Below are 12008 nucleotides of genomic sequence, written 5' to 3'. Positions count from 1 at the left end.
TGAAAAATATAACATCTGTGCTGAATTTTCATCAACAAAGTCTGATACATATTATTTGAAATGTGGTGCTGAGCCATTTGAATCTGTTATTTGATGAAGTCACTTGAATCTTCGAAATTATAATTATTTATTGCTTTTGAGAGGTTTTGTAAGTGTGTTACCAGCTGAATTCAGGAATGTGCTTTAAAAGGAAAGTTATAAAAATGCTGTAGGTAAAGACTGCTTATTACTAAAATCTATATTTTGCAAGTGCTCATTTTAATCGTAAACCTAAATGTTTTAGTATAGTTTGTGGCAGCCTAATTTATACTGTGTGTAAAATGCAAGTTTATAAAATAATGGCTTGCATATTCACAGTGCTTTCTGCCAAAGGCTGGGATCTCATACCACTAAAAATGTCTCCCCTCTGCAGCAACCAGAATTCATTTCTGTGGCTGTCAGGCTACACACACAGACATCTGCAGTGATTGCATTAACAAATAGAAGTTTCATAACGTAAAATAGTGTATTTCCCACTGACTAATTTAAATTGCATTTATTTGTTATCTTAAGAATGCATTATTTTATATGCAGTTACCTGAAGGTGAAAGATCAACAAAATAATTGTAGTATTTTTTTTTTTTTTTTAGCAATGCCTTTGAGCCCTCCCCACCACTCACTGACCCCGTCCCATTGCACTCAGGTTCACAGTTCTCAAACTTTTTGGATGCAATTTGACCGTTGGTTAATGGTAAACTATGGTTAACTTTGTTCATATTAATGTTTATTTGGAATACAGAAAACTTCAGGAACTGCAATAAACTACAGTAAAAGTAACAGTTACAGTGCCTAACCAAAAACACACTGAAGTCTTGGACTGAGAAATATTCGCTGTAGCCCACTTGTGTTGGAGAAGATAGAGGAGTTTTGACAGCAGGGGCAATTACATCAGACACAAAATAAATCGTTATGGGAGATGATCAAATGTCTCAGGAAAGCACCAAAGACTCCATTATGGGATGTGATATGGTTCTAAATTATTGTATTAATACCCAGATGAGACACGTGTATGAATGGCATTTGTAATTGAAACAAAATATTAGGATTAAATGCATGATTGGACTCACTAAGGGTTTTAAAGACTTGGCTTTGCAATTAAATTAATGAAAGGATACGTTACTTACCTGTAATCAGAGTTCTCCTTCAGAGAAATCCCTATGCTAACTGTTCCACTCATGTGCAAAATCTTAGAACACTTTTTTAGGTCTTCCTACAGACAAAAGCCTATTATGCACCACACAAAAATATTTACAGTGGTTTTAGAGCTTACCCACTGCTCGTTACTGGTTGGCTTTAATGCCAGTTATTTGCATACAAAAACGCCCCTAACGAGTTTGTTGTATCTTGCCCTTTAAGCGTGATGCACCAGAAAGAATGTTAGGTGCATCACGAGAACACTAGAGGCCACTTGGCAGAGGAGAGAGAGACGTTGTGGTGCGGTGGCTCTCCGGTGGGTGGTAATAAAGACACTCTTTCCAACTTCAATATGGTGTTGGCTCACTTTATCAGAGTTGAGCAACAGGGCACTCCCCTTTGTCCCTTGTTGGGATTAACTAGAGGAAAAACATGGGCATTGGTTGTTTTATGCGTTTGCAGAAAGAACCCGCTAAGGATATTACCATGCATGAAATATGTTGTGCAGTACCAGTCGTTTATAATCCAATCATGATTTTCCTGAAATACTCTGTTGAGGGATTTCAAATCAGCATTCTGAGCATCTTAAAGTTTCTAAACTGCTTGTGCTTCGAATGCGGGAGTCTGGATCTGGTTTCTTTTTGCATGTCAGGGTAATGATTATTGGTTCTATTATCCGTCTGTACAAGGAAAGAGTTGAACCTTATTGCTGAAAGAAAAGACTATGAATGCCAGATGGACTGCTCTCAATTCCATTAAGTTGAATAACATTTCTTTTTGAGACCTGGTCTCTTGTACTCAAAGATGATACAAATGAGCTCCCCAACCTCTCAAGGAGAGATCAGTTACAAGGGCCTGCATCAAAACACCTTGGTGGAACAGATCTCCTTTTAAAAGGTGCTCCATTGTGCACCATCACTGAAAAGATTGAGTCACAGTCTGAGTAAGATTTTTTTTTGTATTGCTTTTTTAAATGTATTTATTTAAAAAAAAAAAAATGTTATAGAGTTTTATATAGCGCGAACTTGACCCGAAGGTATCGGGTATCAGAGCGCTTTACATAGCACCAGTTGCGTTACATGAAGACATTCATTTTTGTTAGGCACGGGGAGATTAAGTGATTTGCCCAGAATCACAGGATGTTCAGCGTCATTGCCGAGACTGGAACCCGGTTCCCCAGATTCGAGGTCGACCGCCCTAGCCGTTAGGCCAACTCCTCTCCCCAAGAATTCACTGGCATTCTAAATTGTTGGAGTGCTGGCACCACTGATCGTGAAGACACCAATGGAGCAGCCTCATGTGGTGTGAAGCAGGAGTCAGTAGGAAGATGCAAGAAGTCAGGGGTTCTAGCAATGAAGAGATCTTGCAAGTAGTCACATATGATGTCTTTAAAAGACTTCCACACTGAAGGATAGAAATTGTCACTCCAAAAGAAACGTCTGCTGATTGTGTGCCCAGCACTACTCTTAAGTAATAGATGGACTGAGATTAAAGTGGATTGTGCGTGAGTGGCTCACAAATCCAGTCTGTTCAGAGTGGCTAAAGTCTTCTGCAAATGCTTGAGGGTTTGATCAGCCAGTCATTTAAGGATAGGTAGAAAAATATTTTTTACCTTCTCAGATGTACGACCACTACAGACACACCTGGAGAATATTCTTGGGGTTAATTTCAAGCCAAATGGAAGGACTCTACCAGTAAGCGTATTTTCGACAAGAAACTTCTAGAACGTACAATAGTTTGCCACTAATGGTATATAAAAGTGAAAGTATGCATTATGAAGGTCTATAGCATATAGCTAATCTCCTTGACTGAGAAAAGGGTGAATTTTGTGGTGGGCTAACATCTGGAATGTCTCTCTTTTTACCCATTTTTTTACCGGTTTCTAGCAAAGAATGTATAGACTATAGACTGGCAACAGTGATCTACGGAGGTGTTTTTTCACAGAGTTCCGAGTCACACCGAATAGACGAAAGCATAGACTAAAGCAAACCTCGAGTTGTCTATGATGTCACTCAGAACCCAGGGGTGAAAAACATCCCCCGTAATTCACTTTTTACTCATCTATCATTTTATGTTATTTATGGTCCCCCAAATCATCTGCCCTTGCTTTAAACTGCTACGCAGGGGCAGAGGAGTAATGGGTGGGACTATGCATAACATGGCCTCTTATGTATCCCTGTACCAAAATAAGAACATTTAAAAAACCTTACCTGCCATCCTTGACCAACCCCGACCACCTTCACTGCCTTCCTTCCACCTTTTGCAGTTGTAGTTTCTGCTTTCAGTGAAAGCAGACAGCAGAGCTCCGAGAGCCCGGTCAGCCTGGACTGGAAGTCCTTTATGATGTAGCAATAGTGGATAACGAATTTTGTTATCAACTGTTGCTACTTCACAGCAGTGTCATTACACTTGAAACTAATCTAAACAGAGGCTCTATGGGAGCCATACGTACCCATTATGAATACATTCCCTTCCTTTTTTGAGAAGGAGGGAACTGTTCTGCAGTCCGCTTCTCCACAAAGGTATTGACTTGATGTTAAAGCTTGTCCATTTGAACTCGCAAGTATTCTTTGGAGGAACGGCTTGAGGAGAGGACATGAAACTAAAACAATCGCCATGCTGAAAAACCATTATCACCCATACGTCTTTTGTAATACTTTATCAATGGTGTAGATGTTTGATGCTTCTCCCTACCAGAGTTGTGGATGAAAGAAGGCAGAAGAGAACATTTTTGTTTACCAGCTGTAGCAGGTTTTCCACTGATGACTGCGGATCTTCTCTGTTTCTTGAATATCTCTTTAGTTGAATAATTTAAGTTTCAACAGATGTTTATGTTGAACACGGTGAGGGGTTTGAACACACTGCATAAAAACCCACATTCATTTCAATTATATACAAGATTACATTTCAAATCAAAAGACTAAATTCGCTCTGGCCAAATAAGCATGAAGAAGGTATCTGTTAACCACGAGACCATCTGGTTAGTTAGAAAGAGTGACACTGACTGATCAAACAATTAAAAAATAATATCAAGCCATCAAAGAGTGGTACTCCATAAAGTTCTTGAAAACCTTGTTTAGGACACATCCACTGAAAGTATTAAAAGTCATCCTGCAAAGAAACCCTTGAATCTGAAAAGCCCAGCCTTCTATGTATGTTTGGTATTTATAAAGCAGTAAACTAGCCAAAAGACAGTGGATAACTGTACGTACATGGTCAAAGACCAGCATAAAGTCAACAACTATTAGAAGAGGAAGCTGGGGCGTGGGCAGGTAATGCATTGTGAGGTTGTGCTCTTTAGAGATTAGAGCCTTCAAACCAGTTTCCTAATTTGAAGCAGAGTTGGGGCAGTCCTGACCGATATGGGGATATTGTTCCAGATCCTTGGGCAGGGATGGAAAAGGCAAGATGTAAGCGAAATGTATTGTGTGAAATGACAAAATCCAAACAACCCTGCAATAACAATTTCTCCATGCTCACACAATTGAATCATTTGCTACTGCATAGCCGATTTTGGACCCCCAATAAACTGCATAAACCAACCTTCTCCTGTTATGCTTCGGAATGGCAGCTATATAAAGCTTCAACAAAAAAATTTAAATTGCTTTCATACACATCTAAGTACTGATTTATGTGAAGCCTGCTTCTTAAGTGTGCCGGAAGAAGACACGTAAATTGACAATACCAGGATCACACAAAACACATCTACTGGGGAAATGAGCATTACAACCTGTCTCTCCAGTTTCTAAAGTTACCTACTATTTGCCTAATATGTGCAAAGGAACTGCGGTTTACCACAGACAGACCACAATGCATTAACAATATAGATCATAGCACTATCAAACAAACGAACTATGAAGTGCATATTACAGCATATGTGGTTCTTTAACGTTTTTTGCTATTAAAATGAATGAAACTTTAGTCTTTAAAAAAGTTTTTTTAAATGTGGGAGAGGGGGAAGAAGTAGTCGAGGCTTCAAAGTGGACCCTGAAAGTTAAAAGGCACCAACTTGGACGATGAAGAACCGAAAACAAAGAAAAACAAATTAACACAACACACACGCAACAAAATTAAAAAAACACAACACACCACATTACAAAAAAACACACACCACCAAACAAAAACACAAAAAACACACACACACCACTCCCTCCAATGCATCCACTCTCAACAGAAAAGGTACTTACAAAATCTTGCACCTGCACCGCAGAGAAATGATATGCAGCCCAAGAGATGGCTCAATACAGGCGCGCAACGCCCATTGGGATCAAAGGGCTTTGTTGTGTTTTCACCCCTTCTTAGAACCCCTGCATCTCCACTCTGACTATCACTGGAAGAGTGAGAGCCCCCCCCACCCCCCAAAATATTTAGTAATCCCCCCACCCCCCCCCCCCCCCAAAATGTGGTTCTAGTTGCGCCTCTGGCTCAATATATTATTTTTAATAGAGGTGTTCAAAAACAAGATATCAATGTAACTTAGAATCCCATTGCTTACCTTCCCGTTACAACTGCAAACGATTTAAAATGTTGAACCGGCTCGGTAGTATGCTAGAATGGTCACATAGAAATATTAATGCACTAATGTTAGCCAAATGCTTGACAGGAATTAATTAAAACAAGTTATTCGGAGAAATGCTGTACAAGATGTAGCCAGAAATTGCCTGCATGTGCAATACCAAATGCAACGGATTCAAAACAGATGAGCTAGACTTGACAATAACAATCATTCTTCAGACGGAGGCAGCATGGAGAACTGGATCTAGAAAAAGTGCAAACACTGGTGCGAGCGAACAAAATATCATATAATGAGGCAGTTTGATTTAAAAGAATACGACTGGCCTCAATGAGAAAATAACTCTATACACAATTACCTTAATAAAGCCAGAAAACAGCCCGACAAGCCACTCCGAAAGTAAATAAAGAATAGAACTACACATACCAGAACACTATACAGAAAAGTAATTTGTGCTGGTGATATAAACAGCAAGTTAGCAGAAAAAGTAAATGCTCAAACCTATTAACTATTACGTATTCTAAAGGTATTGGCAAACCCATGGCAAGATACAAAGAAAAAAAATGTGCAGTAACCTAAATGAGGCCACCCTATGCTTGCAATAAAAACATTGTAACATTTCACATATGCAGGTGTTTTGTAGTGATTTTTTTAATCAAGCCTTTTAGTATTCAATTTCATTCTTTGAGAAGGAGAAAAGAATACATCAACATCTGAAAAATTACCCAAAACCGAGGCAACTACAACATTACACTGCCAATTAAACACTTGATACAACCTGTAAATTGCAGACAAAATTAATAGCCTGGAATAAAAAATGGACACGGTTACTCAAACTGAAAGGAGTCAATGAATGGTCCGGTACGCTGGCCAGTTGCATCACTCTATGCTGCGGTGGGAGGAAGGAAAAGGTAACTGACAACTTGATAGACGAATGAATGAAGCACACTGATCAATAGCCCCTCTGTACACCTATGCTATGGATGTTTTTTGGAAAAAATAGAAGTCTAATGGCACAAAACAGGTCTCAAAAGAAAGACCTTAAAAGCAAGTGCAAGAGACCACTGTGGCCCAACTTTGCACAGTAGACTGAATAGATGATCGTGTACTCTCAATCCATTAACCTTTTTAAATGATTCATTTAGCAAATAAAGCGTCAAGGGGGGCATGGTCGCTGCAACACAAAGCAAACCTGTTCTAGGTAGTCAAGTGCAATGCTGAACAAAGTGCACACATGCCTTTAGTTGCCGCAGCACCAGCCCACAATGCACACGCCAAAGCAATGGAATCAAAGCATGCATAAATTAACTGCAGTGCTTTAAACTCGTACAGAGGACTAAATAGAGCAACTATATGTGGCTCTGGATTGTTACTTATATATACCTAGGACACGTAATGTCAACTCAACCATTGTAACAATCACGGTTATACTCCTTGAGCATCAAGCTAACTCAGGAGAAGCTATGTAAAAAATAACTAGTAAATAAGTTTGTTTAAATTAAAATAAAGCTTGCTACACATGATCTGTACCGTAGCTTCTCTTACTATTTTAAAGAGGAGCATGAAGGAAGAACAAAAACCCGCGGCAACTTGCAACCAGACTTTTTTTTTTTTTTTACCGTCGTTTTTATGGAGTTTCAGATAATACAAATCACTCGCCTTGTCATATGACGGCATCTGTCATAGTAAAATGTAGTATAACCAGTATGCATCATAATGTGCCACCCAACTTCAAGAGGACACTGTTCTCTGTCAATATTTATTAAAACAAATTAATTTACGGATCGTGGATATCCTGAGATTTCATTTCACAAAGTAAAAAAAAAATACACACATTAAAACCACGACCTGGAGTTGGACAATATTTAATTAGCAAACCACTAAGAGCAGAGAATATATTTGCACAAGGTTTTCTACAATGTGCTGAAGATATTCCTGTCATCCAGTAAAGCTCAAGGAGGTCCAAGGCCTCACCAACCAATTCACATGCTTTATAAAATGCACAATACTAGACTTTAAGCAAAGTCTGCTGTACGCTCCAACAACCATGAAAAGAAACATTTTGTGAATCCATATACTGCCCTACCCAGTCAGTGACGAGGACCACAAAAACCTAGCCACGTCTCTTCAGAAACTGGCCTTCATTTCACAAAGGATCTCTCTTCATAGTCTGTTGTGTAGTCTGATCAGTACTTTTGGCTGGTACAGGTGGTTCGGAACAATGGCATGAAGAAACAAGCACCGGCAAAGCAAACACGTCTGGCGTTAGCTATGAGTTTTTGGCTTTGCTAATGCTCATTTTGTTTGGGGATGGTTTTTGTAAAACTTTATTGCTGGGGAAACTGCCAGGCCCTTACCAATATGGAAAAGAAACAATGGCTAAACACCAAAATATATTTTTGGTGTCAAAACGTATGCATTGCCTTTGCAGTCCCTTCACTTAAGAGAACTATTTTGTGTGGATGTGCTCCTTGTGAAAGGGCAGAATGCTGTCCCTCTCATTGACAGTCACCAACTTCAGAAATTGGCTGCTCCACTGCCCCAGGCTGTATGCTGTAGTGAGTGGAAGAAAAATGTGAATGGCAACAGCAGCTGAACGGATGAAGAGGGCTGACTGACATCCTGTACAAATATGTTATACATGAAACTTTAATAAAATCAAAATGTCTCGTCTAATTCCAGGCCTAATAAAGGAGATGGCACCTACAGCGGTCTGACAAAATCACGAGTCTGACGATCATACTGCGAAAGCAGCAGAGTCACTATGTGATGAGGAAAAGGCCGCTGAATAAAATGGCATCTCTAATTACATAGGCAGTACGATGAAAAGAAACCTACAGGGAGCTTTAAAAACACCATTGGTTGTGTTCGTGAGAAAGAATTGCACTCGTGACACATCCCACCATGATATCGTAAGGTGACAGCAGGACAGGTAACAAAATTAGACTTGCGCTAATGAGAAGTGCAACTGTTTTGCTTACTCTACAGCAATCGTCAAAGTGTCATCCACTGGGAAACTACATGCCAGGTGAGAGGGACTCATGCCGGTCTAGAGAGCCATTAAAAGTTGAGGCAGTATGCAAAGAACTTTGGACAACCATGGCACTTTCTCCAAAACCCTCTGAATGCGTTCACCACTCTTCAGACTGTTTGTAAGCTCGGCTGGTGACCAAACTTGTTTGGGTACAGCTATTGATTCAGAATGGCGCACATCACAGTACATGGTTGAAAGAGTGTTGCTTGTAGTCTGCCCTATACTGAACTTGTTGGATGAGAAGCACGGTTTTAGAAAATGGTTTTAGCATGTTTCACAGAAACTTAACTGTTCATTAGCCTGGGGGTTTCCACAGTGTTTAAGAATACAGCACATATTTTAGGTTGATTTGTAGAAATTGGCATTGCTGTGTATCTTCAGGGTTCACCAAGGTATATGAATCTTTATTGCCATGGAGTGATACATTTGTAATGATTTTTGGAGCATTGGAACCAGCGTGCTATGGTTCCACTGACTTGATGTATCCCAAATTTGGGACACAATGGACATGGAAAAATTAACTGACAGTAAAACAAAGAGGGATGAATTTCCAGAAGCGCTGGGCACCCTGACTGAAGCTATTGGGAAATGAGTTCATTGAACTGACATGCCCCAAATATCTTGAAGGGCTGCAATTGACAGCCTCGAAGGAGGCATGAATGAATGCGAACAGTACATCTCGGAGAGTTTGAGAGCGATATAACCCGAAGTCCGTATTGCGAGTAATAATTTTTCCATCAAGGGGGTGAACTAAGGCAGCATCGAGAGCGGCATGGGGGGGGGGGGGCAGGAGGGAGTACGTTTTGAAGGAAGAGATTGGGTTGGGTTATGGTTTGGTAATTTTGCATTTCACTTGCTTCGCTGCCGGCCAACAGGAAGTAGGCAGGAGTTAGTATTCTTCCTAATAACTTAAATAAAAACAAGCATTTGCAATGCAATAGGTCTCGCATTTACTCAAGTTTAAGCTATTGGCATCGTAAATGACAATGCGTTTTATTTAGGTTTCAAAATGCCCCAAAAAAATAAGGCTGGCTGAAACTCGCGTAAATGCGAGACCTGTTGCATTGCAAATGCTTGCTTTTGTTAGGCACGAGGAGATTAAGTGATTTGCCCAGAATCACAGGATTTGCCGAAGCTCGGACCCGGTTCCCCAGATTCGAGGTCGACCGCCCTAGCCGTTAGGCCAACTATTCTCCCATGAGCTGTCTGACTGGTGGATTACGGTGGTAAAGCTTTTCTGTTTTTTTAACCAGTCTGAGCAATGTTACTAAGGCAAACTGCCAGCAAAATTTGTCATTTTTATATTGGCATACTCTTAAATGTATGCAGATTACTTTTGTTATTATTATTAATAATTTGTTGATGAACGTCAGCCATAAATGTCAGCTGAAAGCCAGCAAATACGAAATCTTATATAATATGTTTTCAGGGGATCCACTCTCGTCTGCAGCCATGGGGCCTTGCCCGAAGCCATAACAGGTCCAAATTCAACTAAAGCTGTGATTATAGCTAAATATGACTTCATAACTTAGAGGTCTTCTTCAATATGGAATTCCTCTCGTATTGGCATTCTCTAGCAAAGAAGTAAAACAAGCAAGCAACTTTATTACTCTTGACCAAACAAATGTTTTTTCTTGGATGCCATGACCAGGTAAGTATCTTCTTACTAGGAGCGATCTGGACTGTGTCTCCATGTAAGCCTCCTCTACCATGGAGTACCACCAGGAAGGCTTGAAACAAGATTACTCCTTCCCTCACCCCGATTTCCATTTACCAAATTTCTAGCCTGGAAGAAAGATACAAGAAATGAAGTATCCTTACTTCATATTTGTGTTGAACTTATCTGGGAGGGTTGCTGATACTAAATTCAGACGCCTGTTCCTAGTATGTTCAACAGATCTTTCACTCAGAAATCCTCTATTCTTTCTGAAGAACAATAAAAGTACCAACCCAACTGGATTATCCCTCTGCATTGTATTCCGAATCCGTATCTGATGAACACCGGATTTTCACTTGATTGACAGATTATAGCCATCTCCAGGATCTGCATTTGCCTCCTCTTTTTTTTCCAATTTCATTTAGCAGAAAGCGCTCTAATTCAAAACATTTGATACATTCTGGTTCCAATGTTAGTCCAGATGTTGGGAGAAGTGGGGTGGTGAGCTAGGAAACATCAGAAGCAGTGAGACCACAGCAGCCAGAGCCGGGATGCATCGCGGATGGGCTGGCATCAAACAAGATCATTGTATCATGCTCATAAGATGGCATGATATATATCAAGTGAAGCACTGCCATTCAGAAGGGCAGGAAGTGAACGAGAAGGGCTAGGAGGTGTGGTTTGTTATTCTCGAGTTTAGGGCCACATCTTATTGTAAATACCAGTAGAAGCCTTTGCCTTAGTGGCACTACATGAAAAAGCGTAAAAAGGGAATAGGTAAGAGAGAGAGTGTACCCCAGGGTGCGCGTGTCAGCAAATAGATCAGATAAAACACAAAAGAAATTGCCTCTTACCACAGTCTATAAGGCCAGACCATAGAAAAAGCATTGGCAAAAAAAGCAGATCTGGCGTTGGCTGCCAACCTTTCTACTTTAAATATGCTCGCTTTATTTAGCCATGTTTTTTTGCAAACTTCATCGGTGGGAGGCTGCTTCAAAATATCAAAAAACTAGTTAAAAAAAATTTTTTTTTTTGCTCTCAAAAAGCACAGATCACCGTAGTAGTGCCTCCAGGGAAGGGAAGTACTTTGTGTGAGGGTGTGTCCCTTGTGAAAGGGCAGACTGCCTTCACTCATTGCGAAGTTAGACAATATCTGAAGGGGGCAGGAGAAAAATGCGAACAATAATAACAGTACAATGGATGAAGGACGACAAAGCCCGTAGAAGTAAGTATATTTTAAATATAATTTTAGTACAAATCAAAAGGTTTCGACTAACCAGGACCTAAAAAAACGATGTAAAAATGTTGATATCATGTACTTTACGATTTGCACCTCAATATAGGACACTGATTTCTCCACCCCAAGTAGAGACAGCAGCATACAGAGATGTACCCCAAACCGCTTAACTTGCACTTTCTCTTTCGCTGTGTATTTCCAGGGGGATTTGCTGAAGGCCGGGTGCGTAGACCCAAGTGGAGCGCCTCGAACTCCCCAGGTGACGGGCTGAGGGGCAGTGAGCGGCAGGCCTGCAGAAAGCCGGCAGCTTGTTATGGGATCTGTGGTGACAATATAGCAAACAAATATATTCTGCACGAGAGAGCGAGAGCCCGGGAGTGGTGCATGTGTGCGC

General features: G+C 40.4%; 1 protein-coding gene across 3 annotated transcripts in view; it reads right to left on the bottom strand.

Annotated features, from left to right (window-relative positions):
* The window catches only part of OSBPL8 (oxysterol binding protein like 8), a 939874-nt gene that overhangs the window by 580128 nt on the left and 347738 nt on the right, over positions 1–12008 (bottom strand). The gene's annotated exons all lie outside the window — the stretch shown is intronic.

This window comes from Triturus cristatus, chromosome 4_1 (assembly GCF_964204655.1).
Source record: "Triturus cristatus chromosome 4_1, aTriCri1.1, whole genome shotgun sequence".
Lineage (NCBI taxonomy): Eukaryota > Metazoa > Chordata > Amphibia > Caudata > Salamandridae > Triturus > Triturus cristatus.
This window is presented reverse-complemented; position numbering and strand designations above follow the sequence as displayed.